The sequence below is a fragment of the Phallusia mammillata genome, chromosome 6, assembly GCF_965637545.1.
Source record: "Phallusia mammillata chromosome 6, kaPhaMamm4.hap1.1, whole genome shotgun sequence".
NCBI classification, from domain to species: Eukaryota; Metazoa; Chordata; class Ascidiacea; order Phlebobranchia; family Ascidiidae; genus Phallusia; species Phallusia mammillata.
In genome coordinates this window covers 23,370,214-23,384,653 of record NC_137257.1, presented here as the reverse complement: position 1 = coordinate 23,384,653, position 14,440 = coordinate 23,370,214, and the positions used below count along the sequence as shown (strand labels likewise).

Below are 14,440 nucleotides of genomic sequence, written 5' to 3'. Positions count from 1 at the left end.
GATTTAATAATATGGTCTAAATTTAAGTGAGAGTTGTGTAAATTTTAAAGCTTGAAGGCGTTTTGCACTTAAAAAAGGAATTATAAGCTATTTGCCAGCAAGCAGCAATTATAGCAGTTAAGAAACTAAAATATAATTAATAGTCTGTACACAAAAATTCAAGAAAGATGTTTAAATGAACAAGTTCTGAAACCAATGTAATGTGGTTGTTAAATTTGTTAGTTATGATACCAATAAAAAGCTGTATGGCTAGTTTTTTTGTGTGACAATAATCTGTAAAGTGTCATAGAATATGTTGAAAACGCTGACTGTGACTAAATTTACTTAAATGAAACATGACAACTGTTGTCGAACTTCGACGTTTTTCGACTCATTTATATCTATTTTTTCTATTCCTTTTTTTCTATATTCCTGTTGCGTTTTACCGTATTTACAACCGCTTCGTTTCGAAGCTGTGCCACGTGTGTTTTTGTTTTTCACATTATTACTGAACGTTATTGTGTTTGGCCCGTCGCTGTGCAAGTAAACAAAATATACAAATGATGCCGTCTGCTGTTTACACCCGTGTACATTATTGCGTAACAAAAATTACGTCACAATGGAGTTGCTAATTAAGATTTGTATTACTTGTTTTTCTACACAAAACAAATGGCTAGAAAACTAGAAATGTAGCTTTTCAATATATTGCCAACTTATATATGTTCAGTAAAGGCTACCCAGCGGGCACCGGGCGTTGCGAAATTTCACATCGACGTCTTTCTGACAAAAATCGACCATTATGCAAAACTAGGACGTCAAAAAGAAAGTAAGGTCGAAAATTAGTCACAATTTTCAAGGTCCGAAAACAACCGGTATTCGACGTCGAATTAATGGCATATCAGGCACGTTAAAGCAACGTTGAGTTTTTCACGTATGTTCGACGTCGTAATTTGGTGTCTCCGCAACTTAAAATGGATTAAATTTCGACGTCGTTTTTTTCACGTTGTAATTATGTGCCTTTGTCGACGTTGAAATGAAGTCGACTAAACGTCGCCGATGAAACGTCTTTTGTTGGTTTAAAAATCGACCACATTTCAACGTTGAAATCCGACCCAAACCCAAACCCAACCCAAAACTTAAAATACAATTTGAAACCATTATTGAACGTCGATTTAACTACAAGTTTTAAACGTTTAAGTATACGTTGAGTTTTTCACGAATGTTCGACGTCGTAATTTGGAGGCTCTGGAACTTTGTCGTAAAATGGATTAAAATTCGACGTCGTGTTTTTCACGTTGAAATTATGTGCCTTTGTCGACGTTGAAATGAAGTCGACTAAACGTCGCCGATGAAACGTCTTTTGTTGGTTTAAAAATCGACCACATTTCACCGTTGAAATCCGACCCAAATCCAACCCAAAACTTAAAATACAATTTGAAACCATTATTGAACGTCGATTTAACTACAAGTTTTAAACGTTTAAGTATACGTTGAGTTTTTCACGAATGTTCGACGTCGTAATTTGGAGGCTCTGGAACTTTGTCGTAAAATGGATTAAAATTCGACGTCGTGTTTTTCACGTTGAAATTATGTGCCTTTGTCGACGTTGAAATGAAGTCGACTAAACGTCGCCGATGAAACGTCTTTTGTTGGTTTAAAAATCGACCACATTTCACCGTTGAAATCCGACCCAAATCCAACCCAAAACTTAAAATACAATTTGAAACCATTATTGAACGTCGATTAAACTACAAGTTTTAAACGTTTAAGTAAGTTGAGTTTTTCACGTACGTTCGACGTAGTAATTTGGTGTCTCCGTAACTTCGTCATAAAATGGATTAAATTTCGAAGTCTTTTTTCACGTTGAAATTATGTGTTTATCGACGTTGAAATAAATTTGATTAAATGTCGCAAAAGAAACTGTACTTTTGGACAAATTACCCACAATTCAACGTCTTTTTTACAAAAAATGTAAACCATTTTCAAACGTCAATTTAACATCATATTTTCTCGCGTGTATATTAACATTAAATATCGCAATTTGATTTTCAGAAGAAAAATCTATGTGTATAATTTAGTAGCATGAATAACAAAAGTAGGTATTGACATCTTAATTTGATAAACACCAATTCAAAAAATATGTTAGCGGTGATCAGAATAAAATACATATTTATTGTCGATCAGGCTCGGATGCCTGTTTTTTCATAAGTATCGTGGAATGACTCTTCCATGGGACGCAAACAATGGCATTTTTCCCTTCAACGTTATCAGATTATAAGTTCTAACTCCCGCTGTCAGGCACTTTGATGCCAGTTTCAATAAATTTCATTTTGCGCTCATCCCTTCGCGCCTTTTTCGTCTCGTTCTCCCGCGCAAGTGTCATGTGACCACAGGATCCAATAATCGCTAAGGGCGTGTTCGTCACTTTGGTCCAGTTCACGCGAACTAAGTTAAGAGTGAGATACGAATATGAGCAGTAGGGCCGCATACTACAGGCGTTATAGAACGTTGATGAAGGCTGCATATTCTTCGAGTTCTTCAGTATCAAGCGACGAAGAAGATATAAGGCCAAAAAGAATAATTTTGCATGAAGTGGCAGATGGTATTGACGAAGAGTTTTCTTCGAGTTCCGAAGAACAAATCAACAGTAAGCGGACACTAGCATAAGTGGTTTTAATTCTAGTGAAGACATTGAACTTTCACCAGAAAATGAAAACAGTAACAAAGTTTTTTCAGAAGCTGATTTACTGGTAAAGGAAAAACTGTCACAGCTATGTGCTCAGCATCAAGTGACGCGTGAGTTTATAAATGGCTTACTAAATGTTTTAAAGGTACATGCTGGTTTAAATCTTCCAAAAGATGCAAGAACACTCATGCAAACACCTAAAACTGTGGAGACTAAAGCCTTGTGTGGTGGAACTTATGTGTACTTAGGCCTAACAATTGGACTTCTTAAGTTTTTAAAATCCCTTCAGAATCCGTTACTGGAGAACTCCTTACTTTGAAAAGTCAATGTTGATGGTGTACCACTTTTTAAGTCCAATAATGTGGCCAATTTTGTGTATGGCTGAAGTAAGTAAGCCTTTTGTGGTTGCAATTTTTGTAGGTAATCACAAGCCAATTTCAGTGTTTGACTTTATGAAAGATTTTTTAACTGAGTATGAATTTCTCAACAAGAATGGTTTGAAACATAAAGATATTACGTATAATGTCGAAATCAAGACTTTTATTTGTGATGCCCCAGCAAGAGCGTATTTGAAGTGTGTTAAAAATCACAATTCTTATTTTGCTTGTGAAAGGTGTAATTCCAAAGGTGAGTGGCAAGGCAGAGTGGTTTATAATGATCCTTTTGAACATCAACTAAGAAATGATCGTGACTTTAACAGATTTATGTTTAAGGAACATCAAGTTCAAATATCGCCACTTGTTTTTTATGGTGTTTCATGTGTGTCAAGCTTTGCTTTGGATTATATGCACCTTGTTTGTTTGGGGGTTGTCAGGCGAATGTTAATGTATATAAAAAAAGGGCCCAAGAAATGTAGACTTTCATCTAACCAAATTGCCATTATTTCGCAACGTTTGTCAACTTTGAATGGTAAATTGCCCAGAGAATTTGCAAGACAACCTCGTCCACTTTCAGAGTTAGAAAGATGGAAAGCCACTGAATATCGTCAGTTTTTGTTGTACACTGGAATGGTTGTGCTTAAAGGAGTGGTGTCCAGTAAAATTTATGAACACTTTTTATCACTTGTTGTGGCAATGACAATATTTCTTTGCCCCAAAGAACAATTTCGCTTGCAGTATTTAAGTTATGCAAAACAATTAAGTGCATACTTTGTTAGCAAGTCAAGTTTTTTGTATGGTAAAACTTTTACTGTGTACAATGTGCATTGTGTGCAACATTTGGTGGATGATGTTGAATATTTTAAGTCAGATTTGAACTCTTTTTCTGCTTTTCATTTTGAAAACCATTTAAGAATATTAAAAAAAATTGTCAGAAATTCAAAAAACCCAGCAGCACAAATTTGTAAACGAATTTCAGAGTTGGACAATGTGTCAATTGAATCTGTTAATCAAAAGATACATGTTTGTACTACACGAAAAGATAACTGCTTTTTACTTGACAATGGTTGTTTTGCATTTGTCAAAGAAATTTCTGAAAATAACTGTGTTTGTGACATGGTTTTCAGAAAAAAACTGTACAGTTTTTTTACAAAGCCCTGTGATTGAAAACTTTTTAACATTTGCTCATGCCAAATCATGTTTCCAGCCATACCAAGCTTATAAATAAGAAAGACTTGCACACAAAATGTGTCTGTGTACCCAATGAAAAAGGTTTTGTCTTGATACCTTTGTTGCATTTAATTTAATTGTCTTGTTGTTTAGTATATATTTGATAAAAGTTAGAAAAAATGTGGTCATTGGCGGCATGGAAAGAAAAAGATAGAGAGGAAGAGGGTGTGATTCCATCAAACTGGATAAAAAACAATCAAATTTCCCTTTGACATAGGTTTGGAAATGTTTTAAAGCAAATAGTTTTATTTTGTAACTCTTTTTACTGGTTTTAGGTGATATACCTCAAAAAAAGAGGATTGTAGTTGAGTTGGGTATGTAGATTAGTTTGTTGAATAGCTTGTGTTAAATCACGTTTAAAATCACAGTACAGATGATAATTTACCACACGGTAAGTTTGTGTGTTCTGTGTTGGAAAAAAATCTATTTTTAAATAAAGTCACATTCAAATTTTTTAACTTTTGACGTTATAAAGGGGCCTGCTCAACTACTTTTCTAGGACATATCAGTGCACCTTGTTGCAAAGGTTAAAACTACTGTTTTCATGTTTAATATTGTAAAAGTGCAGCAGTAATACATATGTGTTTGACTATTTGGTGTCATCCAATGATTACTCTATTTGGTGTCATCCAATGACTATGCATTTTTAGGTTCAGATGAAAGTTTACAAAACTTCCATATTTTGGAAAAATGTAAGTTCTGGTTGTTCTGACCTTATTTTTAGTACAAATGATAGTTTACATATATGTCTATGTGTAGATCTAAAAAACGTTCAAGCCAGCAAATAACAAAATGTTGAGGGCCATGATGGAAATGAAGGAAAGTATGGCAAAGAAAGAAAACAGCGTCACAACTGCCAAGGATGTCTTCAACCAAATTACAAGTATGGAGGAATTTCAAAAAATGGAAAGTGACTGTCAAAATGAAGAAACGAGAAATCAGCTGGTATGTTTGTAGATTGTAGTTCAATTTTTTTCTGCAACTTGAATGAGAATGTTGTGCCAATCACTACAAAATAAGTAGAAGTACAAACAACTACAAGCTCTAATGGTAAAAAACAACTCCTATCTACTTTAAGGTTCAACAATTAAAGTTGATTGGAGGGAACAGTGAAGTGGACACTGAACAGAGTCATGCGCAGGTAATAATTTTCTTTTTGAATTAAAAATTATAGGGTTAAACTAAATACCTGCAAAAGTGATTTCAGTTTATTTTTTGTAATTATTTTTTATTTGCAATAGGTTGTTCAGAGTATTTAAGTACATTTGCCAGAAGGGCTCAATAAACTTGATATTATGCCGGGCAGCAATAGCTTATATATTATCTAAGTTATTAGCCATTTATTGTTAGCTGTCAGTTGTTTGATATCACTCCTCAAAATTCAGGCATTAAATGTATATATTTCAAGTTAATATGCTTGTTGTGGATGCTTTCTTTATCTTTACTTAATAATGGACTGGTCCACGATATTGGTTTAATTGAACTGGTGGTCCCTGGCCTTAAACGAGTGGAGAACCACTGCCTTATGGTGTATGTATAAATACATAAGACTTATGTTTTTCCAGTGCTTTTGATTAAAGCATGTTTGTTGCACAGAGAGTGTTCGTGGAAATTACCCCGGGATTACCGAGGCGAGTCTGCTTCAGAAAGTCGGAAACTATCTGAAGCATGCGAAATCCCGAAAGGGAGGAATGTCCCCTAACAAATAATGTTATATTTTATTCAACGTGTTTCTTCGTTGATACCTTAACATGTATTGATTTCAACGTCAGTAATAGTCGAAAAACTGACGTCGTTGTTAGACGTCGAAATTCCTAAATGTTGTTGCATTTTCGACCTTAGAATGTATGCAAAAAGACGTCGGTAATAGACGCGATTTCAACGTCATTAAAAGACGAAAAACTGACGTCGTTGTTAGACGTCGAAATTCCTAAATGTTGTTGCATTTTCGACCAAATATTCATGGTAGCGGTTTAAAAACTGCTTTAAGGAATGAGCTATGCTTGGTCACACAACACGGAATATTTAAATGTTGCAATTCAAAACAACGCAAACTTACTTGTTTGTTTTGATTCATCAGATCTACATCCAGTTCTTCGTGCATAATTTTTCTACGCTTCACAATAGATGTTGAAGCTGTCCCAGTTGTGTTGTTTTTAGAACGCTTAGAAACGCCAGTGTGATGTTGTAGGCGTCTCTGTTGTTTCATCTGTGTGTTAATCTTTTGCGTAATTTTCCGCAACCAAAATTTCTAAAGCAAAAGAAATATACAATAGATAAATATACACACAAGGTATATACAATGTCGAATTCTACCTTTGCATCTTCTTCATTAAGGCCCAAAGTTGCCTTTCCAAGTTTTATAAATGAGGTTAACGCTGATTTTTTTGTTGATCTGGTAGGGAAGCTATAAACAAAACATCAATTACAACAGACTATAAGCTATATTGCAACCTAAATTCTTGTACCTTTCATACTTTTTCATAACACGTATTATCTCGGTGGTGACTTCCCGCTTGCCCTTTTCTGTAAGTGTACCAGTCCGTATAAGCTCTTTTGCATGAAATCCGAAATCACACATTTCTATAGGAAACACTTTGGGAACAGTCTTTGTTAGATTTGGACGATCTTCCAAATCATGGTTTGAGGTTGAACTTTCTGCACTGGTGCATATTTCACTTGAGTCGTCCAAGCTAGTGCTTGAACTTGACAATGACATGTTGCCAAGATCAGACTTCTCAGAATTTGTAAGTTCCTGATAAACTTTCAGCAAACTTCCTTTTGGCAAATTCGGAAATATTTTAAACAATATGTCAAGCTGATTGACAGCTCCAAGCGCCTTCCCATCAATTTTGTTGTCTAAAAATTGCAGTAGCCTATACAGACGAATCCGGTTAATCGCATCATCGATTTGCCACGGGTATTTGATGCGATTAACCGGATTATGCGATAATCCGGTTGCTATGTAAACAGTACACGCCGTTAACGAAAGTGCTCATTTTCACTTCCCCAGCTAAAACAAAGTTGCAGTGATGCTCAACTATGGCAACGGGGCAGTATTTTCTCTCTTTTGTTGCCGAGAATCGAAAAAAGTACTGTCAAGTCAAAACTAGATTTATTACTCTCAGCGCAATGCATGACGTCATGCTTCCTAACTGTCGTGGCTATGGTGCAATCGCCTAAGTGTGTTGAAGAAACAGTAGAAACGCACACACACACATTCTTAGTTGGCGCGCACGCCACAGTTCGCTTGATTGTGCTTTCTATTGCAGTAAGGTTTATTTGAAAAGATATGTTACATCGCATCGTAGGCAAGGGGCCCAACAATTAAATTTGGGAACTTCCCTATGAAGACGGTTTATGACGTTTTAGTCTTGTTTTGGGTAGTTTCCCTTATAAATGTGCCAGGCATTTTTCCGTGTCATATACACGGAAAATGGCCTGTTGTTTCTAACCTATTTCGTTTTCTAGTTCAAACCAACGCGTTAAGCGGCAAAGTGCTAGGTGCATATTTGTAAGCAAGCCCAAACCCGTACACGACCGAAACCTAGTCAAACTTACAACTTTGGCACATTTTACAGCGCAAGGGCGCTAAGGCGAGCTGCATCATCAGTTTCTATTATAACCCGTTATCCAATTGACAAAAAGAATAATTAATTTTAGCAAACCTTTAAAAACTCAGATTGTGGCGCTACTATCTAGCTTACTCAGCAAAACTGCAGCTGCAAGACTAGCGTGATTGTCACGTGATCAACGTGTGATCGTTGCTTCAAAAATTTAAAGCAGCAACAAGTACTAGAGAAATAAATGCCTTTTTTAATCGGTGTTCTTCCTGATAAGTTGCGCAAGGTCACGAATAGAAGACATAAAATATGCCAGTCGTTGGCACGTTAGCAATTACGTGAATCTAAACAACATCGTGTGATTACTTGCGATCTAACATTTTTTTACCACCATTACGTGTTTGGCGGGTCATGAACAATATAACAGAAAATATTTTTAAACATTTGTTTTACATTTAACATTGTTTAAATTTCAATACAGTTTAACACTTCGAATTTGGTGCAGTTCGCACTTAGTAAGAAATTACAATCAGCGTCTTTGCCGGAACACCAGTTTCGTAATTTTGACACGTTGAACTCTTCATTTAAATTTTAAACGCCTGTTATATCACTATTGGCGATAGAAGCCAAAAAAAATGGATCAATGTGCACGGCTTTGAGATAACGACTCCTTGTTATCGCACAGCGGTACACTGAACGCCGTTTTAATCTCCTAATGACTTTTCCAAAATATTTTATAGTCGAGACGTGTCATTTTCAACGTTGAAATTAGATGCGTTATTTTGTGTAGAATGCAACCATACATCCACGTCTTTTCGTGTACATTACCTCCGGAGGATTTTACTATCATATCGTCGTTTTTTATTCGAAAAACTCGGTCTGTTCGACTTTCACATAGAGATCATCAATCCGGTTAATCGCATATTTCGTTGAAAATCGATGCGAATATCCGGTATATGCGATTAACCGGACGATTTTCTTAACAAACGATGGGCGGCGGTTTGGGATTTTTAATTGTGATGCAATTAAACGGATTATGCGATTAACCGGATTCGTCTGTATTAGCAGGACATACATATTTTTTATTCATCTCCAAAATTTAGCAGCAGAAGTAAAAACACTATATTTGTGACTGACTGATTTGGATTATGACACATTGGCTTACCATAAAAGGCTTTGCAAACATTTTCCCGTTCGCTTTCATCTTCGTCTTTCAACGCCAAGGACACTATGTCTACAACGTCTTTAACACTGAGGTTCATAATTTCACTAATATTCAAGTTTCAGATGTTTAAAAAGGTTAATTTCCTGTGCAAACAAACAGAAAATATCAATAAAGTTTAAAACCACGCGGCACAGTCAGCAATTCGCAAAGGAATGAACTTCCTGGGCATGAACTTTTCGCGCCGAGTTTCCGATTTGATTTAAGACTTCTAAACTTTTCGCGCCAATCGATTCTTTTTAATTTGTGAAATTAAAAAGTTACAAAAGATGAAAAAAATAAACGTTTTGAAGATAAACTAATGAAGTTGAAAATCTTTTTAAGTGAAGATCAGAAAGTAGCGAAACGTAAGGACGTTACGCTCATCCGAACTTAACTAAACAGGTTTATTTTGGCTGAAACTGGTTCGCTTCATATGGTTCATAGTCATAAATCATGATCAGTTGACATGTGTAGTACTAGTGTGGAAAGAATTCTGTTCAAGTGCACATTTTGTGCTAACTGTTTTAAAAGTAGAATGGCTTTAAAAAGGCATGTGTTTTCTTCCCATTGCTATGACAAGACTTTCAAGCTAATTTGCAACATAGATGGTTGCTCGATGCAGCTAAATGACAAAGTTTCATTGCGACAACACATTAAAAGATGGCACTGCGGGAAGTCCTGGCATATGCCGACTTGTTGGTACAGATACTCGTCCAGCAACACTGCCTCCAACATAGAAGAAATTACCGTTCCAAATGACACACCAATGGAAGAAGAAACTGGTTCATGTGGTAGTGATTGTGACACTACCACTTGCAGTGATGCAGCTTGTAAAGATTCTTGTATTGATCAGGACATTATTACTTACAGAAACACAATAAAAAACTTGCACAAAAGAAAGCAGTTAATGGCTCTTTCACTAACCAAATTAAAGGTTGATTGTAATTTGACTGAGTCGGCTTTACATTTAGTAGAAACGTGGGCAGAAGGCCTACTAGAAGAGAGTATTCGAACTATAATAGGAGGAATTAAGGCAACGCCACCATTGTCTTCAAGCCATAAGGAGTTATTTCAACTCGCAATGGGATTAGCCACCCCCTTTCATGATATTGTGACTGAATATCAAAGAAAAAAACTTCTTCCAACATTGGTGGTAAGTGTGATTTGCCATGGTTGCCAATATTGTATTTTTTAACTGAAGTATACTTAACTGGGTAAGTATATTTGCAGCATTAGATTATACAAAGTGTGCTCCGTGGCAAATATTCATCTCTAAATTTAACTAAGATCATCGAATCAGAAGAGGATTTGGATGATGTGGATGCATACCAAAGTTTTTCACATGGAGAGTATGCAAAAATGCATCCTCTTTTTTCTGAAGCAAGACCAAACTTACAACTTTTATTTTACTATGATGGATTTGAGGTTGTTAACCCGCTTGGATCCAAAAACAGGCACACACAATATGGGTACAATAAGCAGTTTTGTTTGTTGTATTTCGCATTCTCAAGTCTTTTTTGTTTCTCTTTCAAGGTGCAATATATTTTTTGATAACACTCACCCCAAACTTACATCAGCTGTAACTAGAATTTTTCTCAGTACCCTATTTTATACTAAAGATTTAAAACACCCTCAGATTGGTTGGGACAAAATTTTGCAGCCACTTAATCAGGACATAAAGCAACTTGAAACAGTAAGTAAAATGTAGTGACAACTGTAACTCAATGTATATATATTTCTGTGTGTGTGTTTTGCAGATGGGTGTTCAGTTCAATTATAAGGGTTCAGAAGTGACTGTTCGAGGGACAGTTGCACAGATATCATTGGATAATTTAGCTGCACACTCCTTTCTAGGCTTTACCGAGCGATTTTCAGGGTTAAATACATTCGTATCAAGATACTGTACGTGCACTGGAAATGACATTCAGACAAAGGTTAAAGGCTTTTTATGTGTTGCTTATTAAGTAAACTATTATAAAAACTTTTCGTTTGCAAAGTGTTTAAATTTGTTAGCATAAAGTGTTCTCCAATTGTTTCAAACAGAATTCCTACAAACAATGTCAACTATGAACCCCAGAAATGTACAACAAGTCAGTAGTAGTAGCACAGGCAACAGGGAAACCTCATCACGGTATAAAATTTCGATGTCCATTGTTATCTCAGTATTTTCACCCAGCAGAAAATTATGCTGCTGATGTCCATCATGATTTATTCGAGGGTGCAATTCCATACATTCTTAAACTAACTTTACAGGTAGTTCGATTGTTAGCATATAATCATGAGTACATCTTGCCCTAAACTTTTTTTTCTTTTAAACAGAATCTGGTAATTCAAAAAGACTGTTTAGTCTTGATTGTCTGAATAACAAAATTGATTGCTTCAAGTATGGTATTGACCTAAAAAACAAACCATCTCATATTTCTTATGGCAAGTTGATTGATGATTCAAACAAAAATTTGCGCCAAATCGGTATGACATGTGTGTATGTTTGTTCAACCTAGTTTATTTTTGCTGTATTTGTTGTTTTGTCAGCATCACAATATTGGTGTCTATTCCGATGTTTGCCAATGTTGATTGGAAGCTACATTCCTGATGAAGATGAAGTTTGGGAGTTATATACAATGTTTTGTGGAATTGTTGACATATATTGCGCACCATTTGTTTCTGGGACCACAGTAACTGAACTGGAGTTAGAATTGCAAAGTTTTTTTAAAATGTTTCATGCCAGGTATCCTGATGCAACAATTACGCCAAAATTGCATTTTTTACTACACTATCCAAGATTGATTAAAAAAAAATTGGTCCTCTAATACATTTTTCATGCATGAGATTTGAGGCCAAGCATAAAAGTTTAAAGCAAATTGTCACCAGGAGTAACAATTACATTAATGTTCCACACACCATTGCTGTCCAGCACCAAGTGAAATTAGCATCAAATATTATTGAAAATGACATATTTTCATGCTCTTTCGAAATTAAAAAGTTTACAACTGTAAATTCACGTGATGTGTTTGGATCAAGTAGTAGCCCCACTGATGAAACTTATGTTAAAAAAACTGACAAGCTCATATTTGAAGGGATAACATACTCTGTACCTTGTGTTGTATGTGTACATGTTTGTTCTGATGGGGTGCCAGATTTCCTGTCAGTAGATGCTGTTTATTTGAGTTCATCATGTGGTCCAATACTTGTGGGGCAGTTGCTTTGTGTTAATTATTACAATGAACATTATCATGCATGGTCCGTAGAACCCACATCAGTGAAAGCGTATGTTCTTCAAAAAAATTTATTTTATCCTCACCCTTTGTGCATAGTTTCCCCATTCGGTGTATTTGAGAAATTTGTGTGTCCAAAATTTAGATTAGAGCCATTGAAATGTTCTGCCTGTATGTATTTGAGTTAACTGAATTGTGTGGAAATAAAAAAATATTTTAGGATCATGGTTGCCATGTGGGAGAAACACAATGGTTGTGATTTTGCATTAGTTTGCTGCAGCTGCAATAACAGACATTTTTTGGGTAGCAATACCCAAGTGTCTGAAAATACTAACGATTTTTTTTGGGTACCTGTTGACCATACCCAAACTATTTTTGGGGGGTACAAAACCTGAGCTGAATATTTGGGTACAAAAGCCGACTACCCAAAAAAAACTTCTCACACAATTGGGTGGTACAATTTTCTACCCAATGTTTGATTGAAGTTATTTTGGGTAATCATACTACCCAACTATACTTGGGTGAATTTTAACGATACCCAAAATATTTCCGCACTTTTTTGGGTGAACAAACACACTACCCAAAACTTTAAAATTTTGTACCCAACATTTTTGACAGTGTACTACAACTTCTTTGGTAAGCTTGCGATTCCAAGTTTTTTTGCGGCCGGAAACTGAAGTCTTAGATGAAATAACTAAAACATACACTGAATCAATATTCGCTAAGGTACGTCTGCTAGAAGCAAAGGTAAAGCGAATGTTCACAAGGGAAAACAATCTTTCTTTTGACCTTCGTTGCAGCCTACGGAAAATTTCAAAACTAGTTCAGGACAATAAAATTGTTATGTGTAAATCAGATAAAGACGGAAAAGTGGTAATTCTCAACGAGGCATCGTACAACAGCATTATGGAAAGGGAGTTACAACAATTACCTCACCTCTATTACACTTGAATCAGGACTCAATAAAGTCTCACTTGGAGAATATTAAGAAAAAGTGCGAAGAATTTGTGACAAGTCTCCATCAAGCTGGTGCCATGCTCAAGCACGTAATAGGAATGAAAACTGTAGATGGAAAGTATCAACATATACCAGGTTCTATCGCAAAGTTCTTTTCTGCTCAGGAACCCGCCTATGCATACCCGCTTTTCAAGACACATAAGCTGGAAGTGACGCAACTAGGTAACATACCGATCGACTGTAAGACTAGTGCAGGCTTCAGGCAACATTACAACCACACGTGTAACCGCGTTTCTTCAACTGATTCTTCAAACGATCAGTGAGGAATTTTGCCATACGTCGGTAGATGAGTTTTGTAAAGACAGTAGGCAATACATCGACAATTTGCTCGACTGGGAAGAGGCTAACATTAACAGCATACCAGAACAGCTAGATGCAAACCCTCTATATATTGTTGGGGCTGATGTTGTATCGCTATATCCAAACATTAAACATTCCCTCATAAAGTCTTCGTTAAAAAATGCGCTAAACAACCACTCCACGTACTCTGGTAAGGTTAAACAGATCATCATTCAACTTACAGCCTTCACTGTTGCAAACGTGGTCACGCAGTTCAAGGAACGCTTTTATGGAATAAAAAATGGCAAAGCAACTGGCGACAACCACTCAGTTGCTATCGCGAACATAGCGATGCACCACATCATTTCTGGAATCGCCCCAGTGCTGTCTCAAGCGCAAATCTTCAAGAAATTTATTGATGACATTGGTTTTATTTGCATTGGTGAAATTTCTGCCAGGCGAATTATCAAGGCTCTCAAAAATCGATTTGCGCGATTTGGGTTAAAACTAACAATACGCACTTTACACACCAATGAAATTGACAAGAGTTTGGAATTTTTAGATGTGAACAGGGAATGATTCCCAGCATCAATATACCAGGATTTAAAAAGAGATAAGGTTTATTAACAACCTGTCCTTTATACATGTTCTTTGTGTTGTGATAAACAAATATTTCAGATACTTGGTTCATACAATTTTCTGCTTTATATGTAGAACAAGTCACAGTTTAGACGGTGGGTAGTAGGCAAACACATCAAAGAAGCACTTTCAACTGGAAAGCAGCTGTCTCAACAAACAGCATTTTACCACTTTAACCAAATTTATTGTGTACCAAAAAAAGGCTTATGGTATGTGAAACATTTCTATTGTATACTATTTTGTAAAAATCG

The 14,440-nt window shown here is 35.9% G+C and overlaps 2 long non-coding RNA genes across 4 annotated transcripts; both read left to right on the top strand.

The window, feature by feature from the left end:
- Nucleotides 1-2,315: 2,315 nt before the first annotated feature.
- LOC145232193 (uncharacterized) lies at nt 2,316-6,617 on the top strand. Of its 3 annotated transcripts, none has more exons than XR_013860843.1 (6): nt 2,316-2,626; nt 2,811-4,489; nt 4,548-4,964; nt 5,032-5,217; nt 5,351-5,413; nt 5,869-6,617. It is a non-coding gene; the product is annotated as an uncharacterized LOC145232193 (long non-coding RNA). The 3 variants fall into 3 exon arrangements; XR_013860842.1 differs by having other exon boundaries at nt 2,316-4,489; nt 4,548-4,663; nt 4,923-4,964; XR_013860841.1 differs by having other exon boundaries at nt 2,316-4,489.
- A 3,653-nt stretch (nt 6,618-10,270) lies between these two features.
- Nucleotides 10,271-11,359, top strand: LOC145232194 (uncharacterized). Its single transcript, XR_013860844.1, has 3 exons — nt 10,271-10,732; nt 10,797-10,973; nt 11,083-11,359. It is a non-coding gene; the product is annotated as an uncharacterized LOC145232194 (long non-coding RNA).
- The last annotated feature ends 3,081 nt before the right edge of the window (nt 11,360-14,440 follow it).